Raw genomic sequence first — 13,717 nt, 5'->3', positions numbered from 1 at the left:
AACAAATCCCTGGTACCAGGTTAAGTGAAATGGCAGCTGCTCCAGGTCAATTAAGACCTTTCCAGAAGGCAGGAAGAAGGCTAGGTTGATTGGAACACCTGAAGCCAATCAGGGACTGGCTGAAACTAGTTAAAAGCCTCTCAGTCAGTCAGGTGGGTGTGCATGTCAGGAGCTGTGGGAGGAAGTTGTGCTGTTGGAGAGGCTGAGTAGTACACACCATATCAGGTACAAGGAAGGAGGCCCTGAGGTAAGGGTGAAGTGGAGCTTGAAGAAGTGAGGGCTGCTGTGGGGGAAGTAGCCCAGGGAATTGTACATGTCATGTTTCTAAAAGGTCAGCTACCATATCTGATACTATTAGGGTCCCTGGGCTGGAGCCCAGAGTAGAGGGTGGGCCCGGGGTGCCCCCCCACCTTTGCCCCCGGTTTAATCACTGAGACTGGGAGACAACAGAGACTGTGCAAGGAAGGATAACTTCTCCTCACCTCCCTCGCTGGCTTATGATGAAAATGGCTCAGTAGACTGTGACCCTTGTCCCTAGAGAAAGAAGGGTTACGTGGAGGGTCACAGTGAGCCTCTGAGGCTAGCAAAATGCGCCAGGAAACGCGGGACCCACGGAGGCAAGGACTGAGCTTTGTCACAACTGGTGTCAGGAGTGGGACTTCGTTCACAGCGTGGCGGAAGAAAGAGGTTTAAAAAAAAAGTGCACTGGGGTTTTGGATTTTTTTTGTTTTTGTTTGTTTGCTTTATACCACAATGGAGGAGGTGGTAAGAGCTCTGATACAAGCCACTGCAGCCCAGCAGGAGGCCACCCGGGTTCAGGCAATGGCACAACAGGAGTCTATGCAGCTACAGCAGGAAACCAATCAATTATAGATGAGCCAGGTGACCCAAGATCGTACTCTCTTGAGAGAGGTGGTGGACCAGCTGAAGATCCTCACCACCCAGGCCTGGGGGTCCAACGGAACGTGAACCCTGAGGGCCATTGGTTGTCTGCCAAAGATGATGTCAGGAGATGACATAGAGGCATATCTCCTCTAATTTGAAAGGACTGCTCAGCGTGAGGCATGGCCCCAGGAGCAGTGGGTCATCATTCTCGCCCCTTTTTTGTGTGGAGAGGCTCAGAAGGCCTACTTTGACTTGCCTTCCACAGATGCAACTGACTATACCAGTCTGAAGGCAGAGATCCTAGCACGATCAGGGGTAACGGCAGCGGTAAGGGCCCAGAAGTTCTATGAGTGGAAATACCAGGAGAACAAACCCCCGAGGTCCCCGCTATTCGACCTCATACACCTCACATGGAAGTGGTTACAGCCTGAGGTGTGCAGGCCGGAGAAAATTTTGGAAACCCTGGTCATAGACCATTACGTGCGGGGACTGCCGCCAGATCTCCGCAAATGGGTAGGCCAGAACGATCCATCCACGTACAACAAGATGATCACACTGGTAGAAAGACGGATGACAGCCAGGGAACTGACCCGACTACCCAAGGAAGGCCCCTTTCGAAGCAAGCACCCGACCCCAACCCTTGAAGGTTGGGCAGCCAAACCCCTGGGAAGTCCTAGGTGGAAGAAGGGGGGTCTGAAAACCAGCGGGGACCCCAGAAGGAAGGGATTGGCCTGAGTGGGGGGAACCCCAGGACTAAACCCCCTAACCCCTGGGATAGGGGAGTGATTAAAAGCAATTATAGATGTTATGTATGTGGGGAGTGGGGACACATAGCAGCACAGTGTCCCAGCACCGAGGAGCCTATGCAATGTAACTTGGGGGATTGGGAGGTCCCATGCTCCCTTATTCACCTCGCGGGGGTCGCATTAGCCCCACATAATTACACCAGGCTGGTGAGGATAAATGGAGCAGAGACTACAGCGCTTGTGGACTCTGGGAGTGCTATCACCCTCATATTGGGTAAGCTGGTAAAAAATAGTCAGCTGCTACAAGCCAAACGCATAGCAGTGATGTGCGTGCATGGGGCCGTGAGCCATTACCCCACCATCCCAGTGGAGATAGAGTTCAGGGAAACCCCACTGAGGTGACCATGGGCGTAGTTCCTAAACTCCCATATCCTGTAGTCATTGGGAGGGACTATCCAGGGTTTGATAATGTATTCCCGCCGGAGAGGCTGGAGGGAGGTGGGGACCCTGTGGACAGCAACTCGTCACCGGGGGAATGTCAACCCCTGATGTTCACTGAGATTTCTTAGGATCTCTTCTCAGCTCCCCGAAAGACCCGGAAGACAAAAAAAGAGAGGAAGGCCGCGAAGACCTTGGGAACCCGGATCCTGACCCAGGGCCAGAAGACCTCCCCAGTAGGCAGATTGACGTGAGCAGCCAACAGAGAAACTTCCACCACAGAAGGTGAGCCAGAAGCTGCCCCCAGCCATGACGGTGGTGAGCCATTGGAAGAAGCAGAAGCCGGCCCCTGGGAGCTTGGGCAGGTTAGTCCCGGGAGAGAGATTTTTGGGCGGGACTAAGCGGAGGACCCCAGATATGATAACGCCAGAAAAGAGGTGGCCAAGATCGATGGGATACCCGTGGATGGGAAGGTCTGGGGTCCAGGACCTTACTTTATAGTGAAGAAAGATCTCCTGTACCGCGTAGTGCAAATGCAGGAGCAAGAGATACAACAACTTCTGGTGCCACGAAAACATCAAAAAGCCGTATTGAGTCTCGCCCAGAGTCACCTGTTTGGAGGACACTCAGGGGTAGAGAAAACCCAGGCACAGATCCTGCAGAGATTCTTCTGGCCAGGAGTACATGAAGATGTCCGGCGATACTGCACCTCTTATCCGGAGTGTCAGTTACATAGCCCTCGCCCGCCTTGTGGGCTCCTTTGATACCTCTTCCAATAATAGAGGTTCCTTTTGAACGGATAGCCATGGATCTGGTAGGGCCCCTAGAGAAGACAGCTCAGGGCCACCAACATGTGCTTGTTGTACTGGACTATGCAACCCAGTACCCGGAAGCTGTTCCCCTGCGCAACACAGCTTCCAAGACAATAGCTAAGGAGCTAGTACAGATCTTTGCCCGGGTTGGGCTACCCAAGGAGATATTGACTGATCAAGGGACACCTTTCATGTCCAAGTTGATGAAAGATCTCTGTTCGTTGCTCCATGTACAAGCCCTACGGACCTTTGTATACCATCCGCAAACAGATGGCCTTGTGGAAAGGTTCAATAGGACCCTCAAGGCCATGATCAGGAAAGTGGTGAGCCGGGATGGGAAAGATTGGGATACCCTATTGCCTTACCTCATGTTCGCCATCCGGGAGGTTCCGCAAGCCTCCACGGGTTTCTCTCCATTCGAACTACTATATGGGCACCACCCTCAGGGCATATTGGATATAGCCAAAGAAGCCTGAGAAGAGGAGCCAAATCCCGAAAGGAACATAGTTGAGCATGTACTGCAGATGAGAGATCGGATAGCCCGAGTTACGCCCATTGTACGGGAACACTTGGAGAGAGCACAGGAGACCCAATGAACCCATTATAACCACCAAGCGAAGCTTCAATGGTTCCAACCAGGGGATCAGGTGATGGTACTGGTGCCCACAGCAGAAAGTAAACTATTGGCCCAGTCGCAGGGACCCTATGAAATAATCAAAGCCATGGGAGAGGTGAACTATAAGGTGCGGCAGCCAGGCCTCCGGAAATTGGAGCAAATTTACCACATCAATCTTCTAAAACCTTGTCATGATTGAGAGGCATGCTTAGTCATGCAGGAGACCCTTCCCCAGGAGGATAACTTACATGAGCAAGTGAGGATATCATCCGACTTGAAGCCGATCCAAAAGATCGAGGCAGCCGACATGATTAATCGCAACAGAGATGTGTTCTCTACAAAACCAGGGCGGACGACTGAGACCTATCACCATATCCGCACAATCCCTGGAGCCAAGGTAACATTGAGACCCTACCGAATCCCAGCAGCCAAAAGAGAGGAAATCAAGGCCGAAGTAAAGAAAATGTTAGAATTAGGGGTTATTGAAGAATCTTACAGTCAGTGGTCCAGTCCAATTGTTCTAGTGCCTAAACCTGACGGTACCATGAGGTTCTGTAATGACTTTCACCGACTAAATGAAATATCCCAGTTTGATGCATACCCCATACCATGCATCGACGAACTGGTTGACCAACTGAGTAGTGCCCGATTCTTGACTACACTGGATCTGACAAAAGGGTACTGGCAGATTCCTCTGACCAAAGAAGCTAAAGAAAAGACAGCATTCTCCACCCCGGATGGGCTATTCCAGTACACCGTCCTCCCTTTTGGGCTACATGGGGCCCCAGACACATTCCAGCGCCTCATGGATAAGCTGCTGCACCCAATACTAGTTATGCAGCTGCATACCTAGATGATGTCATCATCCATACGCCAGACTGGGGAACCCACTTGGAGAAAGTTGAGGCAGTACTGCGCGCCTTAAGGCGGGCTGGCCTCACTGCTAATCCTGCTAAATGCGCCATAGGGCTAGCAGAGGCTAGGTACCTGGGATATATTGTGGGAAGGGTCATAGTGAAGTCCTAAATGAATAAGCTAGAGGCAATTCAAAACTGGTCCCGGCTGACCCGAAAGAAGCAGGTCCATGCATTCCTAGGCATGGTAGGCTACTACCGACGGTTTATTCCCCACTTTGCCACTAGGGCAAGTGCCCTAACAGACCTGGTGAAGGCCCGAGGTCCAGACATGGTAAAGTGGACTGACGCAGCAGAGGGGGCATTTACAGATCTTCGGACGGCCCTCTGTAATGACCCCGTACTCATAGCCCCAGACTTTAACAGGGAATTTATTTTACAAACAGACGCTTCCGAGGTGGGGTTGGGAGCAGTTCTGTCACAAATGGTGGGAGAAGAAGAACACCTGATCCTCTACCTAAGCAGAAAGCTTCTTCCAAGAGAACAGAACTATGCAGTAGTTGAGAGAGAATGCCTTGCTGTCAAATGGGCTATGGAGACACTGCGTTATTACCTCTTAGGCCGGCGATTTACTCTTGTGACGGACCATGCACCCCTCCAGTGGATGCAGTGGAATAAGGAAAAGAATGTAAGGGTCACCAGGTGGTTCTTATCCCTCCAACCATTCCAGTTCTACTTACGGCACAGGGCTGGATGCCACCATGGCAACGCTGATGGTCTGTCATGAGCATATTGCCTGGTGACCCAAGTTGCCCAACTCTATGGTGTTGAGCGGGGGGGGTGGGATATGTGACAGGGCAAGGCCAGATGGCTATAGAAAAGTAGTAGGAGATAGATATATTAGCTCCAGGCTAAACAAATCCCTGGTACCAAGTTAAGTGAAATGGAAGCTGCTCCAGGTCAATTAAGACACCTGGGGCCAATTAAGAACTTTCCAGAAGGCAGGGAGAAGGCTAGGTTGATTGGGACACCTGAAGCCAATCAGGGACTGGCTGAAACTAGTTAAAAGCCTCCCAGCATGTCAGGAGCTGTGGGAGGAAGTTGTGCTGTTGGAGAGGCTGAGTAGTACACACCATATCAGGTACAAGGAAGGAGGCCCTGAGGTAAGGGTGAAGTGGAGCTTGAGGAAGTGAGGGCTGCTGTGGGAGAAGTAGCCCAGGGAATTGTACATGTCATGTTTCTAAAAGGTCAGCTACTATAGCTGATACTATTAGGGTCCCTGGGCTGGAGCCCGGAGTAGAGGGTGGGCCCGGGCTGCCCTCCCCACCTTTGCCCCCTGTTTAATCACTGAGACTGGGAGACAACAGAGACTGTGCAAGGAAGGATAACTTCTCCTCACCTCCCTTGCTGGCTTATGATGAAAATGGCTCAATAGACTGTGACCCTTGTCTCTAGAGAAAGAAGGGTTACGTGGAGGGTCACTGTGAGCCTCTGAGGCTAGCGAAATGCACCAGGAAACGCGGGACCCACGAGGCAAGGACAGAGCTTTGTCACACTATGAAAAACAGGAGTTGGTTATTATGTTTCCCAGCATGCAAACAGAGGAGTAGATGAAAACAAATATTCTAGTTTTGAGAATGCAGAACACACAAGAACTCAAAACCATAGGGAGCACGCACACGCATGTGCTCATGCAGGCTTTTCCCTAAGGCAGAGAGGTACAACTCACCCCACCTTGCTTTAAGCTTTCCAGACTGACTCTGCTGCTGGCCTCCTACACTTTGCTACAGAGCCCTCTAGTTTGCAAGCAGGATTAGGAAACCCATGCTCTTAAAGTGATAGTGGACACCTCCAACACAGTCCTCAACACACTGCAATTGTAGCAATTCCCTCACTCGGGGATTGGTTCTGGATGGAAAAACATAGAAATGTAGGACTGGAAGAGACCTCCATAAGTCATCTAGTCCAGTCGCCTGCACTGAGACAGGACTAAGTATTACCTAGACCTTCCCTGACAAATGTTTGTCTAACCTGTTCTTAAAAACTGCTAATTATGGAGATTTCAGAACCTCTGTAGTCAATTTGTTCCAGTGCTTAACTACCTTTACAGTTCGGAAGTTTTCCATAACATCTAGCCTAAATCTCGCTGCAATTTAAGCCCATTGCTTCTTGTCCTGTCCTCAATGGTTAAGGAGAAAAATTTATCACCCTCCTCTTTATAGAATCTTTTAGGTGAAGACTGTTATGTCCTCCCCTCAGTCTTCTCTTCTCCAGATTAAACATACCCAATGTTTTCAGTCTTCCCTCATAGGTCATGTTTTCTAGACTTTTAGTCATTTTTGTTGGTCTCCTCTGGACTTTCTCCAATTTTGACCACATCTTTCCCAAATTGTGGTGCCCAGAATGGACACAATGCTTCAGATGAGAAGGGGCGTTCCTCTTACAGAAGTAGGTGCCTTTGTAGATAGCCTTCAGCTTAGCTCCCAACTGAGAAATGGCTATAAATGTCAACAAGCAGAGGTGGTACAGACACAAACAAACACACACACACACACACACACACAAGTAAGCAGCTAGGAGTCTGAGTGCAGCTCAGCTCCTTTTTTCATCAGATCAATTTACATTGATTTTCTTTTTCAAGGTTATCTATGCAAGGAGATGTGCTAGAAACACACTTACTTTCTCAACAGAAGCTGAGATTTCCCCTTTACAGAGCCCGGAAGCTGGGTCTGTTAAGGCGTTCATGTGTAGAACTGAAGGAATTTTTTTTGATTAATTTTTTCGGCAGATAAATGCAGATTCAGCAACATGAAACAAATTCACCTTAGTATCCTCAAGTCATTTCAGCTGGAGAAAGAGTCTGAAAGAGCTTCTGAAAAAACAGATGTTTTGTTTCAACATTTTGGAAATGAAATCTTTTGATTTTTAGGTTTGAAACAACTTTAAAAAAAATTTGAAAAAGCTTTGAAACAACCAAAAACGTTTTTAAATTGTCATAATCAAAACAAAGTTTATTTCAACCTTAAACAAAGTATATTTTGACTTTTAAATTCATCACAAAGTTAGAAATGTTTCAATTTTGATTCAACACGAACACTTTTTCCCCCCGGAATTATCAGCGAGCCAAAAAAATAACCATTATTTTCTCAGCTATATTCACCTATGCCTCCTCATCAGAGGATAATGTTACTGGCCTGGTAGAAAAACTTGAGGCTCAAACTGCAGCTGAGAAGGAGGAGTGTAGTGCCGTGGCAGGAACAGAGTCCTCTTGTGGGCCTTCTATTGCCCCAGTGTGGCTGCAGGTCTCCCAGGAAAGAAGTCTGCACCTCCAGGGCCCACTGTAGCAGAGCTCTGGCCCACCAGCTAATTGTCCCTCCAGTCTTACTTTCCTTGGTGGGGGGGGAGAGTTGAGCCCCCAAAAGTTCCAAAATAAAAGCAAATCCAACTCAATGATGGACCATCCCCCAGCCTTCCAGTGGGGTGCCCCATCCTTCTCTTTCTCATGCATCGCTTGCTCCTGGCATCTGACTGCTCCTGCCCAGTAGCTGCTCTAGTTAGCAGCACAGAGGCAGAGCTCTATCCTCCTTCCTGACCAGTCAGTCTGCAACTGAGTCAGGCTCTCTCTTTTTATTCCCCCTCCACGCTTGGCACTGGCTTCACATATAGCAGAGACAGGGCTAACTGGGGCCATAGGATCTCCTTAACCCCTTCTCTGCTGGTGTAGGGCCTCTCTGCCCATAACAAGGATGGTGATGGGAATGAAACTTATGAAACTTATAGTGAATATATGTGCAGTTATGTGCAACTTTGTCCTTTCACAGCCTAGCAAGCCTCTTATATTTCAACTATAAGTCACCAGGAGAAAGGCGTGTCAGAAAGACAGTGGGAGATGAAAGCCCATCCTCAAGAGGACCCAGCTGGTGAGAGCTGATTGCAGTGCGCGCCTGCCACCGAACAGTAACTGAGGCCATTTTCATGGTCTCTTAACAATTTATTTTCTGTTTACTCCCTTGCCTCCCTGTATCTCTTCAGGCACACGCGAGTGACACAGACAAGAAGCAGCAGTCTTTTCATGATAAATTGTCCCTGTTTTCCAGATGACTGGGGAAGCACTGTAGATTTTTCTACACCACAGAATTCTAGTTTGCCCTAAGACGATGGCCAGCTCTGAAAGAGTAGGTTTCTGAGATGATTTTTACATCTCCCCTTTAATACCTGTCTCATTTGTCCCCCCCATCCCTCCACTTATCTTCATTAGCACACAATGAAGAGGTGGTCATGGACCAAAGCCCCTTACACATGTAATCAGGGTCTGTAGCTCACGAAAGCTTATGCTCAAATAAATTTGTTAGTCTCTAAGGTGCCACAAGTACTCCTTTTCTTTTAGGGTCTGAATGAACTCTCCCCTGACAGCTAGCTGGGAGGGGGAGAAACTTCAGAAGCAAACTGTATTTACATGAAAAGAAAAGGAGTACTTGTGGCACCTTAGAGACTAAAAAATTTATTAGAGCATAAGCTTTCGTGAGCTACAGCTCACTTCATCGGATGCATTTCACGAAAGCTTATGCTCTAATAAATTTGTTAGTCTCTAAGGTGCCACAAGTACTCCTTTTCTTTTTGCGAATACAGACTAACAGGGCTGCTACTCTGAAACCTGTATTTACATGAACACAGGTACTCTGCTTAGATATTCAGCAGATAGAGTGGTGTTGCTCAAAGTGATCAACGTTGGCAGGTATTGGGTTACAAATTACTTTAGTGCTGAATGCAGGGGCAGTGAAATCCTGTTATCAATGTTCTTTTCTTTATTGTATGAATAAAGGGGAGCAGAACTGTGCTTAATCTGTCCCAAATCCGATGAAGTGAGCTGTAGCTCACGAAAGCTTATGCTCTAATAAATTTGTTAGTCTCTAAGGTGCCACAAGTACTCCTTTTCTTTTTCCAAATGAAGGGATCACCCTCAGCTAATAGGACCTCATTAAGCTAGGGGCTCAAATGCCAGACCCCTGTGAAAGTAAAAGGGTTGGGGACAGATGTCCCAGCCAGAAGGTGTGGATTCTCCCTGTGTGTGCCTGGTCTGGTTTAACCTGTTCCTCTCCACTGTTCAAAGATAGAACTAAATAGGCTTCATGAGGAGGCTTTTGTTACGTTAAGTACTCAATGAGATCTGTAATCACCTGTGGTGGGACAGTGTTTCTGCCCAGCCTGCTGAGAGCTAAAAGTCACTAAGAGACTGACCTACAGAGGTTGCAGCAGGAGGTGACTGATGGGCGTGGCGAGCAGTTAGCTGGTAGGGTGGCCAGCCAAATCAAGTGCGCAAATGCCGGAGCAAGCCAGGTGACTTCTTCCCTGGGTGGGAGGTGAACTCACACAGAGGCACTTCTGAACCCTGTGTCCTCACTGACCAAGGACAACCACTGTGAGTGGGGTGTAGTGAGGGAAGTACAGTAAAGGAACTTTTGGTTGTAGAACTCAAGAACATGAGGCAGAAGACACTGCTCCATGCACCCTGGGGTGGGCATCCTGCTCACAGTTTTAGCTTTATGAATCATGCTTGCAGCATTTTCCCTAGTTAATGTCGGGTGACTTCCCTCCTTTCATTAAAAGTTTCTTTGCTATAGTCAAAAAGAAAAGCAGTACTTGTGGCACCTTAGAGACTAACATATTTATTAGAGCATAAGCTTTCGTGAGCTACAGCTCACTTCATCGGATGCATTTGGTGGAAAAAACAGAGGAGAGATTGATATACACACACAGAGAACATGAAACAATGGGTTTATCATACACACTGTAAGGAGAGTGATCACTTAAGATAAGCCATCACCAGCAGCGGGGGTGGGGGGGAGGAGGAAAACCTTTCATGGTGACAAGCAAGGTAGGCTAATTCCAGCAGTTAACAAGAATATCAGAGGAACAGTGGGGGGTGGGATGGGGGGGGAGAAATAACATGGGGAAATAGTTTTACTTTGTGTAATGACTCATCCATTCCCAGTCTCTATTCAAGCCTAAGTTAATTGTATCCAGTTTGCAAATTAATTCCAATTCAGCAGTCTCTCCTTGGAGTCTGTTTTTGAAGCTTTTTTGTTGAAGGATAGCCACTCTTAGGTCTGTGATCGAGTGACCAGAGAGATTGAAGTGTTCTCCAACTGGTTTTTGAATGTTATAATTCTTGACGTCTGATTTGTGTCCATTCATTCTTTTACGTAGAGACTGTCCAGTTTGGCCAATGTACATGGCAGAGGGGCATAGCTGGCACATGATGGCATATATCACATTGGTAGATGCGCAGGTGAAGGAGCCTCTGATAGTGTGGCTGGTGTGATTAGGCCCTATGATGGTATCCCCTGAATAGATATGTGGACAGAGTTGGCAACGGGCTTTGTTGCAAGGATAGGTTCCTGGGTTAGTGGTTCTGTTGTGTGGTGTGTGGTTGCTGGTGAGTATTTGCTTCAGATTGGGGGGCTGTCTGTAAGCAAGCCTGTCTCCCAAGATCTGTGAGAGTGATGGGTCGTCCTTCAGGATGGGTTGTAGATCCTTGATGATGTGTTGGAGAGGTTTTAGTTGGGGGCTGAAGGTGATGGCCAGTGGCGTTCTGTTATTTTCTTTGTTGGGCCTGTCCTGTAGTAGGTGACTTCTGGGTACTCTTCTGGCTTTGTCAATCTGTTTCTTCACTTCAGCAGGTGGGTATTGTAGTTGTAGGAATGCATGAGAGAGATCTTGTAGGTGTTTGTCTCTGTCTGAGGGGACACCATCATAGGGCCTAATCTATGAGAGAGACAGTTATCCCCCAGTGAGAGTTGGTTGGTCACCCCCAGCGTCCCAGACCAGACCACGCTAGGACGTTTAGGATTTCACTGCCAGAGGACTGGCATGGCTGGATGATGAGACCCCGGAAGCCACAGGAAACATTCTAGGAGCACCTGTCCTTTGTTTGCTCCTTCATCACCACTTTCCTTTTGTCGTGCTGACGCCCTTGTTTTGTTTGGATTTTGTATTCCCCCCTAACCAGGCTGCCAGCTGCTGCTGAGGCCTCTTTATTCATACTGGCAGGAGAAATTGGGTGAGTGCTATATCAAACTTACACCGCTTTTCCACCTGTGTCACTCCCTTCACGTCAGTGGAGTCACTCCTGATTTACACTGGCAGGAGTCAAGCCCAGCGAGGTGAGTGAGAAGAGAGTTGGACCCCCTGCCTCTTGTTTGAGCAGCGCTCTTGCCGTATCGGAGACCAAGCTGAAGCACTATAATACTGCCATCTGTCCTGGGGCTGACAAGCAACAATCCTAGTTATCACCATCTCCACCCAAACATCAGCCATTTCTGTGGCTATGCAGTTTGGGGATGAGTCGCAGCAGCTGGCTCCTATCCCTGTTTAATTCCCCTGCCAATGTCAATCACCAGCTGGGCCTCAGTCCTTTCTAACAAGGGTAACAATATTGTTCTAGGTGCAGCAAAACAAAAACCACCACCAATTTCTGTGACAGGTCACTTGCAGCTTCAGAGAGCCAGCCTGGCTGGCGGGCTGCCCTTTACTGGCTGTCGTGTTTGCTTCAAGATGAATGGAAGACAATTCATTTGCAGATCTCCTCCTGCACTCCTGACAAAATGGGTTTTAATGTACTGATCCGTTAGCTCAGCAGTGCAGAACAGTATTAAGATGCTGACCTGCTGGATCCTCACTGCACTTCTGCTACTCATTGTTAAACTTAACAAGAAAAGGAATGGAACTGAAGACTCATTGTTCTTTGGATGAAGAAAAAGAAATCAGTATATGGGCCTTGGGGCTCTGATCATAGGTATAGCTTCAGGATGCCCTTCACTTAATAGCATTTATACTAACTATTTTGCTTTTATGTGTGTCTTTGCTAAACGGGGTTTCCAGTGGGGTCTCATAGGGATCGGTTCTCGACCCTTCGCTATTTAACATTTTCACCCATGACCTGGAAGAAAACATAAAATAATCACGGATAAAAGTTTGCAGATGACACAAACTGAGGGAGTGGTAAGTAATGAAGAGGACAGGTCACTGATTCAGAGCAACTGGATCACTTGGTAAGTTGGGTGCAAGCAAACAATACATACTTAAATACTGCTAAATATATGTATCTAGGAACAAAGAATGTAGGCCATACTTACAGGATGGGGGGACTCTATCGTGGGAAGCAATGACTCTGAAAGATTTGGGGGGTCATGTGGATAATCAGCAGAACATGAGCTCCCAGTGTGACGCTGTGGCCAAAAGAACGAATGAAATCCTAAGATGCATAAACAGGGGAGTAGATAAGTTGTTTTACCTCTTTAATTGGCCCTGGTGTGACTACTGGTGGAATACTGTGTCCAATTCTGGTGCCCACCATTCCAGAAGCATGTTGATAAATTGGAGAGGGTTCAGAGGAGAGCCATGAGAATGATTAAAGGATTAGAAAACATGCCTTATAGCGATAAACAAAACAGAGAGAGGTCCTTGAGTCTAACAAAGAGAAGTTAAGGGGTGACTCGATTACAGTCTACCAAATATCTAGATGGGGACCAAATATTTAATAATAGGCTCTTTGGTCCAGGAGAGAAAGATATAATATGATCCAATGGCTGGAAGTTAAAGCTAGACCAATTCAGATTGGAAATAAGATGTAAATTTTTGACAGGGACCATCGGAGCAATTTACCAAGGGTTGTGGTGGTTTTTCCATCACTGATAATTTCTAAAATCAAGATTGGATGTTTTTCTAAAAGATCTGCTCAAGGAATTATTTTAGGAAAGTTCTATAGCCTGTCACCCCAGGTGAAGTCTTTTAGCCTCTATGAGAGTCAGGCCCTACCTGTATCCACTAACCCTTTTTTGGCATTTGAAACAGAATCACCCCAGTCTGACAAATGAAGATTCCAACCTGTGCATAGATTCCCTACGCAGGCTAAAACTCATTCATTGCCTGCATAGTTATAAGTTTGTGAAGGCCAAAAGAAATCTTGAAGGCTATTTTCCCTTACTTTTTCAGACCTGGAACGATATTAGAGATGACTCTGCATTTTGGAAACTTCCACTCAAGCAGCTATAAAAGGAGAGAGCATCCGAGCAGATGCGGAAGAGGAGAGTGGGGTAGAATGCCTATTGACAAAAGATGGTTACATTTTAAAAACATTCTTCCTGATGAGAGCAAATTTTTAAACGGAGACATTCTGATTTTTTTTTTATTATTATTATTTCACCTCAGCAGGTTACTGTATACTCAAATGTTGTAAATCAGAGCAGCTCCTTCAATGGAAATATTTCAATTTGTGAATGATTTTTTTCATTCTCCAGATTGCTCCTTTTCGCAGTTTCTATCCAGTCAAAATTTTTTGCAAAACTTTTTTTTTTATTTTCCTCC

General features: G+C 47.2%; 1 long non-coding RNA gene across 1 annotated transcript in view; it reads right to left on the bottom strand.

The window, feature by feature from the left end:
* The window catches only part of LOC122459580, a 52,924-nt gene extending 44,814 nt beyond the window's left edge, over positions 1-8,110 (bottom strand). The window contains exons 1-2 of the long non-coding RNA XR_006280371.1: positions 7,512-8,110; positions 7,031-7,223 (exon numbers count right to left, since the gene is read on the bottom strand). This is a non-coding gene — a long non-coding RNA (uncharacterized LOC122459580). The remainder of the gene's footprint in view (positions 1-7,030; positions 7,224-7,511) is intronic.
* Positions 8,111-13,717: the final 5,607 nt, after the last annotated feature.

This window comes from Dermochelys coriacea, chromosome 3 (genome assembly GCF_009764565.3).
Source record: "Dermochelys coriacea isolate rDerCor1 chromosome 3, rDerCor1.pri.v4, whole genome shotgun sequence".
Taxonomy (NCBI): Eukaryota; Metazoa; Chordata; order Testudines; family Dermochelyidae; genus Dermochelys; species Dermochelys coriacea.
This window is presented reverse-complemented; position numbering and strand designations above follow the sequence as displayed.